This window comes from Symphalangus syndactylus, chromosome 13 (assembly GCF_028878055.3).
Source record: "Symphalangus syndactylus isolate Jambi chromosome 13, NHGRI_mSymSyn1-v2.1_pri, whole genome shotgun sequence".
Classification (NCBI taxonomy): Eukaryota; Metazoa; Chordata; class Mammalia; order Primates; family Hylobatidae; genus Symphalangus; species Symphalangus syndactylus.
Window position 1 is genome coordinate 46,455,757 of NC_072435.2, and position 10,701 is coordinate 46,466,457.

The window sequence follows — 10,701 nt, forward strand, 5'->3', positions numbered from 1 at the left end:
AGTCTCATGGTGGGCGGCTGAGGATATGGCACCCTGCCCTGTGGCACTGGAAATGCTCCTGGCTGTCCATATAGATTTTCTGGAGGCTGCTGATACTGCAGTTCAGCTGGCGGCCAGTATTGATAGGCTACAGGCGGCTGGATCTTACTTTCTACCTGCTGATATTGTGGACACTGTATTTGGATTGGCATTGCCGTGACAGAGACTCTATCTTTTCCTACTTGATCTTTTTTTGGAGTTTCTACTTGTTTAACCTGCATTTGAGGTTCTAAGGTTGCAGGCATCTGAGCTGTTGTAAGAGGAGTTGGCCCTCGTGGTTTAGACTCTGATGGCTCTGTCAATTCTGGATCTTTTTCCTCTAATTTTAACGTTTCAGGATATATTACCTCCTGTAATTGATTATTGTCAACATTTTGCGTTGACCGAGCCATTACCGGCTCTGCTACACATTTACAGTGTGAACTTTCTTTTCTTTTCTGGGACTCTATCCCTGCCTCTTTTTCACAATCTACTGCACAGCTTTTAGGGACATCGGAAACTGGAACGCTATCTTCTTCTGTTTGCAGCGGTTCTAAAGCTACTTTAATAATGACCCAATCATTCCATACTGTAAGTGGAATGATTTTACCTTCCCTACTTGCTTGTTTTAATTCTTTGCCAATTTTTTCCCAATCTTTTAGATCTAAAGTTCCCTGTTCTGGAAACCATGGACAAAACTGTTCTATTGTTTGAAAGAGTGTATTTAGATTTTTGGTAGACACTTTAACTCCCCCTCTTTTTAAGAGAATTTTTATAAAGCTGCGATAAGAGGCATATTTACTTTTAGTTTGCCCCATTGTTACCCTAGGTTCTTCCGAGCGCACAAGCTTACCGCAAGGCTGACTGTAGACGTACTCGGGAGTCTCTCGTCGACTTGTCCTCAATGACTACGCTCCAGCGTACCTTCACCTTAGAGAAAAGCGCCTCCACGTTGGTCGCCAGATGAAGGGGTGGCCCGCCCCTCCACACCTGTGGGTGCTTCTCGTTAGGTGGGACGAAAGACTTGAGAAAAGGAATAAGACACAGAGACAAAGTGTAGAGAAGGAAAAGCGGGGCCCAGGGGACCGGTGCTGTGCTTACAGAGGACCCACACCGGCACCGGCCTCTGAGTTCCCTTGGTATTTATTCACAATTATCTTTACCATCACCGGTGCTGTGCTTTGAGATGTATATGCGAACCTCTTCATAAACCTTTTAGCAGTATTGCTCCAGCAAGCCCCATCTTATTCCTAAAGGCGGTTTTCACAATTATCTTTACCATCACTGGTGCTGTGCTTTGAGATGTTCCATCGCCCAGGGACGGGCAGAAGACAAATGTTTTTCTTTTTCTCTAGATTAAAGAGAATGGTGATGACCTTTAACCATAAGCAGCCTTTAGGCACTTGTTTAACAAAGCACATTCTGCACCACCCAAAATCCTTTTAACCTTAAGTCATCACAGCACATGTCTCTTGCAAGGACAAGGTTGGGGGTAGGGTCACAGATTAACAGCATCTCAAATACAGAACTAAATGGAGTCTCTTATGTCTACTTCCTTCTATATAGACACAGTAACAGGCTGATCTCTCTTTCTTTTCCCCACAGAGGACTATAGATAACAAATAGGCTGAGACACAATTCTGCCTGCATATTTAGGGAACAGCATGCACTGTGCTGTGCAAGTGTCTGTTGACTGGAAGTCTGAGAGGGAAAGTCCCCTCTAGAGTAAATTCTGGTTGGCCCTTATGTGTTTATATCATGTCTGGTAATTCTAGACAGTGTTTGGAAACAATAATTAAAAGAAAAATTTTCTCCAGTCCCAGAGAAACTCCACAATAATAGAAGAGAAAGAAAATGCTTTTATTACACAATTAAACTTGAATGTGACACCCATATACTCAATCTGCTTAAGAGACTGCAAAGACAGAAGGATGGTCACCATAATTAGTTCACAATTAGAAGAATTTCCAGCACCATGTCATATATAGTTCATCCTAAATTCACCTGGAGATTGAAGAGGCCATCTGTGTATGCTGATTGCTTATATTCAATGATGATAAACTTTTCATATCCTCATAACAGGAGGTAGTTAATAGCTTGAAGCCAGGTGTCTGCTGAAGCTAGGCTTTCACTCTGCTACAAAAATGGTTGAATAGTGTTCTATCTTTTTGGCTATTTACATTTTAGAGCCATGTCTCTGTACTCCCTGTCACTGAGCTACAGCACTCCTGCTTGCTTTCTCCTGGCTGCTACTGTCTTCCCTTGACCTCTGCCATCTGCCACTGAGGCACAGACCAAACCACAGCTCACATTTTATGCGAATCCCATTTGCCACAGCAGCACTCTAGTGTCACATCAGAGAGGGAAGCCTGAGCTGCAGGAGGAGAGCCAGCAGGCCTCCTGGGTAGAATTACACCTTCACAATAATCAAAATAAGACCAATGTTGCAATCTCAGGTTCTACTTATAATGGTGACAAGGAAATAATACTGCTGAATTTCCAGCATGAGTCCAAATAGAGATAGCTCCAAAAGTTCTTTCTGTGACAGCCCACCTCATTGAGACACCATGGAATACTAATCGGGCTTCTGAAACAAAGCATTGGAGAGAAAAACAGATCTCCATCTGGGCAAGATGATTTTGAGACAAGAAATTTAAAACGATTTTAAAAAAAGCTCAGAATAGATATAAGATTGACTAAGTCAGCCAGAAAATACTCCCCTAAAAGAAATTTCTCTCTAAACACCTAATGTGCACAGCTACTCTCAGCATGAGAAACATGAGCTTTATGAAGAAAGGCGGCAGATTTTAAGAAGAATTTTATAAAAGTTTCTTTTCCATCTCTGCTGCTCTCTCATGTCCTAGCCATTGAATGGGGGTTCTATATTGAAATACATCTGACAACTTCCAACAACACTTTTTGATGAAGAAATAGAATCTGACTGTGTTCATATAGTGGAATATATTAGAGCTTGCAATATAGCTAACTGAACAGCTATTATGGTGTTTGGGTGGCCACATCACCTGTCTTTATTTGTCCGGTAATAGCAGCATTCCAATTTAGGGAAATAAAAGATACCAAAATTGTGTTTACTTTTAATTATTCCTATTGAATAAAGTAATAAGCATGTCATACTGATATCTATCATAACAATAAATTTTGTTTGGATATTATATTAGATATAAATATTTAAGTATGAATAATTTTAATGAACTAGTCATAATGTATGTAGCATTTTTAAAAATTGTAACTATACTTCAGTTAAAACACTTTATAGTTCAAAAGTATAAATAACAATATTAAAATAACAATTTAAGTGATTCATTCAAAGTAAGTATTGGGGCTTTATATTCATACTATTGTAGAAAATACTGCTTATGGCTCATGCCTGTAATCCCAGCACATTGGGAGGCTGAGGTGGGTAGATCACCTGAGGTCAGGAGTTCCCGATCCCATCTTTACTAAAAATATAAAACTTACCCAGGGTGGTTGTGCATGCTTGTAATCTCAGCTACTTGGGAGGCTGAGGCAGGAAAATTGCTTGAACATGGGAGGAAATGGTTGCAGTGAGCCATGATCATGCCACTGCACTCCAGCCTGGACAAGAGAGTGAGACTCTGTCTCAAAAAAAAAAAAGAAAATACTATTTAATTTTTATGAATGCAGGTTTTCTGCAAACACTACACATAACTATGCTAATTGTTCAGAAGTAATAAATAGAAAGCAAGGCACAACTACAGACTCCACTGTTCAATTTATGCACTGAACTATTCTTGCTTTTGCAGTGTAAGTACTTCTGCCTGCAAATACTGGATAATTACCTTGGATCATCAGATTTCTATCAAAGAAACTTGGTATCTTTTAGTCTTTATCATTTTGTATTGCTAAATTTATCTTTGTGTTAAGCTTCTGTGTGCTCTTAAAATGAGGTTTTATCTAAACAAACCTGTGTCTACTTTAAAAGACTAAACATGAAAAAACTAAACTTTTCGGAACCAAAAACAAAGCAATAAATCTGAAGTACTAGATAAAGATAGTCTGGAGTGAGATTTATTTAGCTCTTTTTTTTTTGAGATGGAGTCTTGCTCTGTCGCCCACGCTGGAGTGCAGTGGCATGAACTCAGCTCACTGCAAAAGCTCTGCCTCCTGGCTTCATGCCATTCTCCTGCCTCAGCCTCCCAAGTAGCTGGGACTACAGGCACCTGCCACCATGCCCAGCTAAATTTTTGTATTTTCTTTAGTAGAGAAGGGGTTTCACCGTGTTACCCAGGATGGTCTCTACCTCCTGACCTCGTGATCTGCCTGCCTTGGCCTCCCAAAGTGCTGGGATTACAGGCATGAGCCACCGCACCCTGCTCTTATTTAGCTCTTAATATGATTTACATATATTTCAAAAAAGCAGAGAAAAATATCTACATATAATCTAAATCCCTTAAGAAAAGAGAGAATAGCAAAAAAATTTTTGGAACTTTTTTTTTTTTTGAGACGGAGTCTCGCTCTGGAGTGCAGTGGCGCAATCTCGGCTCACTGCAAGCTCCACCTCCCGGGTTCACGCCATTCTCCTGCCTCAGCCTCTCCAAGTAGCTGGGACTACAGGCGCCCGCCACCACGCCCGGCTAATTTTTTTGTATTTTTAGTAGAGACGGGGTTTCACCGTGGTCTCGATCTCCTGACCTCGTGATCCGCCCGCCTCGGCCTCCCAAAGTGCTGGGATTACAAGCGTGAGCCACCGCGCCTGGCTGGAACTTTTTAGAGTTTTGAGCTCTTGGACATCTGAATTTTGCACACTATATGCACTTGAAAGAATGTTAATGGGGAGGCCTACAGTTTCAGCAAGAAACTGTAGTTATCTTTACCGGTTTAATATATAAGATGAAGGCCAGGAAAAGCCAAATGGAAAAAATGCATAGAACAAATAAAAGAGATGGAAAAAGATGAAACACATAATCCTAAAAAATATTTGTGATTAATAAAATTATCCATCCTAAGCCGGGTGCGGTGGCTCACGCTTATAATCCCAGCACTTTTGGGGGCCGAGGCGGGCGGATCACAAGGTCAGGAGATTGAGACCATCCTGGCTAACACATTGAAACCCTGTCTCTACTAAAAATACAAAAAATTAGCTGGGCATGGTGGCAAGCACCTGTAGTACCAGCTACTCGGGAGGCTGAGGCAGGAGAATTGTGTGAACCCAGGAGGCGGAGGTTGCAGTGAGCCGAGATGGTGCCACTGCACTCCAGCCTGGGAGACAGAGCGAGACTCTGTCTCAAAAAAATAAATAAATAAAATAAATAAATAAATAAATAAATAAAGTCTCCATCCTTTGTGTGCTCCAGGAAATTTATGGAAGGAAACACCATTCCCATTATGACTTAAGTGGTGCTCTCTTTTCTTACCTAAAACACAGGCTGACACACACTCTGCACATTTTCTCGTTTTTTTTTTTTTTGAGATGGAGTCTCGCTCTGTCGCCGAGGCTGGAGTGCAGTGGCCCGATCTCAGTTTCCTGCAACCTCTGCCTCCCGGGTTCATGTCTTTCTCCTGCCTCAGCCTCCGGAGTAGTTGGGACTACAGGCGCCCAACACCACACCCAGCTAACTTTTTTTTTTTTTGTATTTTTAGTAAAGATGGGGTTTCACCGTGTTAGCCAGGATGGTCTCTATCTCCTGACCTCGTGATCCGCCCGCCTCGGCCTCCTAAAGTGCTGGGATTACAGGCGTGAGCCACCACACCCAGCCGTTTCTCCTTTTTGTTATTTAAAAAAATCAGCCGAATTTGTCTTCAGTGGTCGAAATAAAAGATAACCTTTTTTTTTTTTTTTTTTTATGATGGAGTCTCACTCTGTTGCCCAGGCTGGGGTGCAGTGGCGTGATTGTGGCTCACTGCAACCTCCGCCTCCCAGGTACAAGTAATTCTCCTGCCTCAGCCTCCCGAGTAGCTGGGATTACAGGAGCCCAAAACCACACCTGACTTTCTGTTTTCTGGGCTTTTTCTGAGACAGAGTTTCACTCTTGTTGCCCAGGCTAGAGGGCAATGTTGCAATCTCAGCTCACCACAACCTCCACCTCACTCCTGCCTCAGCCTCCCAAGTACCTGGGATTACAGGCATGCACCACCATGCCTGGCTAATTTTTTGGTTTTTTTTTTTAGTAGAGATGGGGTTTCTCCATGTTGGTCAGGCTGGTCTTGAACTCCCAACCTCAGGTGATCCTCCCGCCTCAGGCTCCCAATAATTTTCATATTTTTAATAGATACAGGGTTTCACCATGTTGACCAGGCTGGTCTCAAACTTCTGACATCAGATGATCTGCCTGCCTCGGCCTCTCAAAGTGCTGAGATTACAGGCGTGAGCCACCAGCCTGGCTTAAAATTAAATATTTTTAAATTAAACTTTACTTAAGTTTATCTCCCTCCTCAAGCTCCTGAACTTTGAGCTACCCTCAGTCTGAGTCAACATACAACCCCATTTTACGTCTCTCCCAAGAACATGCTGATTTCAGGGTAAGACATCCTCTGATCTAAAATCTGACTTTTTCACCCCTCATTTGCCATTCCCTTCCCACCTCGTTTCTAGTCTTGTTTGCTCCTTTCAGGGAAAGAAAGATCTTTTATGCCTACATCTTTGCAAGCCATAAAGATCTTGTAGTTAGTTGGTATTTCCTTCTATTGCAATACTTTTTTGGAATTCAATTTTTTTTTTTTTGAGACGGAGTCTCGGTCTGTGGCCCAGGCTGGAGTGTAGTGGCGTGATCTCGGCTCACTGCAAGCTCTGTCTCCCGGGTTCATGCCATTTTCCTGCCTCAGCTTCCCAAGTAGCTGGGACTACAGGTGTCCGCCACCACGCCTGGCTAAATGTTTGTATTTTCTTTAGTAGAGACGGGGTTTCACCGTGTTAGCCAGGATGGTCTCGATCTGCTGACCTCGTGATCCGCCCACCTCGGCCTCCCAAAGTGCGGGGATTACAGGCGTAAGCCACCGCGCCCGGCCTGGAATTCATTTTTTTTTTTTACATAAATCTAATGTTTTTATTTTACAAAGTTTAGAAATTGCCTCAAAAAAATAAAAACTTCATCATCAGTAAGAGCTTCCCAGTTTCCTTTCATCTTAACTGCACCTGCCTGTGGGACCCCAGCTTTCCAGGGTTCTGTAGCTTCTCTCAGGATAAAGGCTTCTTCTATGGCTGGGGTGAGCAGGCTGAGACATCTGCATGGGTGGCTACTCAGAAAGAACTAACTGGGCCTTTAATAACTTCCTCTTGCAGGCTTAATATTAGCCTTAGCTTGGAGCCACTAGGTTCAAGCTTTAATTTCCATGTCAGAGTTATTCACTTGGTTTTCAAAACTAAGTGTTTGAAAAATCCAGTGAAATTACTCACAGCTTTTACGTAAGAAAAGGAAATTTTAAGGTGCTTACTTTTTTTTTTTTGAGACAGAATCTCGCTCTGTCACCCACGCTGGAGTGTAATGCCTGGATCTCGGCTCACTGCAACCTCTACCTCCTGGGTAAAAACTATTCTTCTGCCTCAGCCTCCCAAGTAGGTGGGACTACAGGCATGCTCCAACACACCCAGCTAATTTTTGTATTTTTAGTAGAGACAGTGTTTCACCATGTTGGGCAGGTGGGTCTCAAACTCCTGACCTCAAGTAATCAACCAGCACTGGCCTCCCAATGTGCTGGAATTACAGGCGTGAGCCACTGCACCTGGCTAAGGTGCTTGCATTTTATGCCTCCATAAGAAAAACAAATATATCTACTTCTTTCAGACAATATATGTATTACTTTATTATTTATATTAAAAAATAGTGTAGTAAAAAATTAGTCATATGGGAACACTTCTAGAAGTTACCACATTTCATCACATACAATTTAGCACTAAACTCAGAAATCAAGACAACAGGATATAGAATGGAGATATTCACTGTCACAAATTTACCCTGCAAAAAGAGGAACTGATGTTTTGATGAATCTGTGTAACTCATCAATTATCTACCACATTTTCCTATGAAAATATATTCATTGTCTAGAGCCAAAATGGAAGAGAGATTTTCCCTATTTTTTCCCTTGGTAGCTAGCATTATAAAGCTAAGGCTTAGAATTCTGTTTGAAATCACTAAGACATAAAAACCACACCTGAGAAAATTCCTAAACTCACTCTTGGAAAGAAAAATGTAAACAAGAGGTATTAACAAATGGAATATATGATTAAATATTAATTTTTTGAAACGCATCTCTTTTATTTTCTTTGTAAATATTTTCTTACCTTTCAAGCCCTACTAATAAAATGTAAATTACAGTTAAAAAACTGATGCAGGTGGGTGCCATGGCTCACTTTAAAGACAGCACTTTGAGAGGCCAAGGCAGGCAGATTAATTAAGATTAAAAGTTTGAGCAGGGTGCGGTGGCTCACGCCTGTAATGCCAGCACTTTGGGAAGCCTAGGTGGGCGGATCACCTGAGGTCGAGAGTTTGAGGCCAGCCTGACCAACATGGAGAAACCCCATATCTACTGAAAATATAAAAATTAGCCGGGAGTGGTGGCACAGCCCAAGGCTGAGGCAGGAGAATCTGGGAGGCTAAACCTGGGAGGCAGAGGTTGTGGTGAGCCAAGATCATGCCATTTGTACTCCAGCCTGATCAACAAGAGCAAAACTCCATCTCAAAAAAAAAAAAAAAAGAAAAAAAAAAAAGACTAAAAGCTTGGGACCAGCCTGGTCCATCTCTACTAAAAATACAAAAACTAGCCAAATACAGTGGTGCACACCTGTAGTCCTAGCTACTCAGGAGGCCGAGGCATGAGAATCACTTGAACCCAGGAGGCAGAGGTTGCAGTGTGCCGAGATCTAGCCACTGCATTCCAACCTGTGCAACAGAGTGAGACTGTCTAAAAAAAAAAAAAAAAGCAGAATCAACAACAAAAACACCTGAGGTCAAAATAAGTGAACAAATCTTTTCAAGGTACAGATCCAATCACCCACCCCATCCTGTTCACATGCTCAATAACCACCCTCCCAGGAGACAAAGCGCTATACACTAGTGAGTGCCCCAGGTGCATTTTACTTTGTAAGTTTTTACGCCATCTCACTGGGGTCATTTTCTTTTGTCTTTTGAAGTGTTTTTTCACAAACTTTTTACTATTTTTCTTTCACTCCTCCCAAGAGCATCCAGGGGACAGAAATTATCTGTTTTCCCCTCAATACCAGCATCTGATTGGATGACCAACAACGTGTCTCCAAGAAATGGAAGTTAGGTTGGGTGAAGACAATCTTCATGTCTCAAGGGGCTAGCTTTTCAAAAAAAAAAAAAGTATACGGGGAGATGACTTTCAGCCCCAAGGCTGCCACCTGCTCCCTTGAGAGGCAACACTCTATACTTCAGGTGGTCCTAAGGGAGAAAATGACCCAAGAGCTAATATCCGCTAGATATTTTAGCAGACATAGCCATAGTGGGTATCTTTGTTTATCCCCAGAAAGTACTAAAACCCAGGCCCAGAATAAAACTGAAGGTTAGCAGAGGTCACATCACCCTATAATGTTTCCAGAGGGTAATCTGAACCTAAAAACATTCTGGTAAGTTCTCTGGAAAAATAAAAGAAAAAAGGCACAGATATTTTTTACAATACAGTGTCAGAGGGTTATTCTTTGCTTTCTTCTCATGGGAAACATTTAAAAACAGAAAACAAATCTTTTCAATAGTGCTATGCAATGCTTTAAACAATGATTGAGGAACATGGGGTACACTTGAGGCCCTGCTGGGGACACATGTGAAAAATGCCAGGGAAAATCAGTCCCTTGTGGATTGTGAAAATAATTGAGCGGCAGGCAATTAGACTGAGAAGGCTCTAGTCCCCGGATTCCTACTTGTAAAAAAATGTAAACTCAAGTGGATTTGTTAATAAATTACTATATTTGGGGAAACAAATTTCAGGCTTAAACAACTATAAACTGCCACATAAGCTCTGATTACATAACCAGGAAATTTCCACCTTGATTATACAAATTAAGAAGCTAGGTAAGTATACCTAACCAATTGTTGAATTTGGTTTTCTTCATCATTGATTTTACAAACGTCTTTCTTTCGAAGTGAGGAGAGCCTCTGCCCGGCCGCCCATGGTCTGGGATGTGAGGAGCACCTCCGCCCGGCGGCCCATCGTCTGGGAAGTGAGGAGCGCCTCTGCCCGGCCGCCCCGTCTGGGATGTGGGGAGCGCCTCTGCCCAGCCGCCCCATCTGGGAGGTCTACCACGGAGGCCAGAAGCAATGTGGGGGCTGGACGTGGTGGCTCACGCCTGTAGTCCCAGCACTCTGGCAGGCCGAGGCGAGTTGATCACTTAAGGCTAGGAGTTCGAGACCAGCCTGGCCAAACATGGCAAAACATATGAAAAATACAACAGACAAACTAACCAACCAACCCAGCGACAACAAAACAGGTCTACCCTGGAGTCATACTCTAATTTTTTTCTATTTTCCTCCCTTTCTGATCCTTTATCCCACTGTTTTTCTTCCTCTTCCTTCTCCCTCTTCTTTGTCAAATAGAGGATTGAGTTATTATCATTGATCCATACAAAGTCCCTCTCTCATTTATTTTCTTTAATTCCCACCCCCCATTTCTATTCCCCGTCTTCCCATGTGCAACCTTCCTAATATGTTTGATATGCATCTTTTTGTTTGTATGTATTTTTAGAAAATG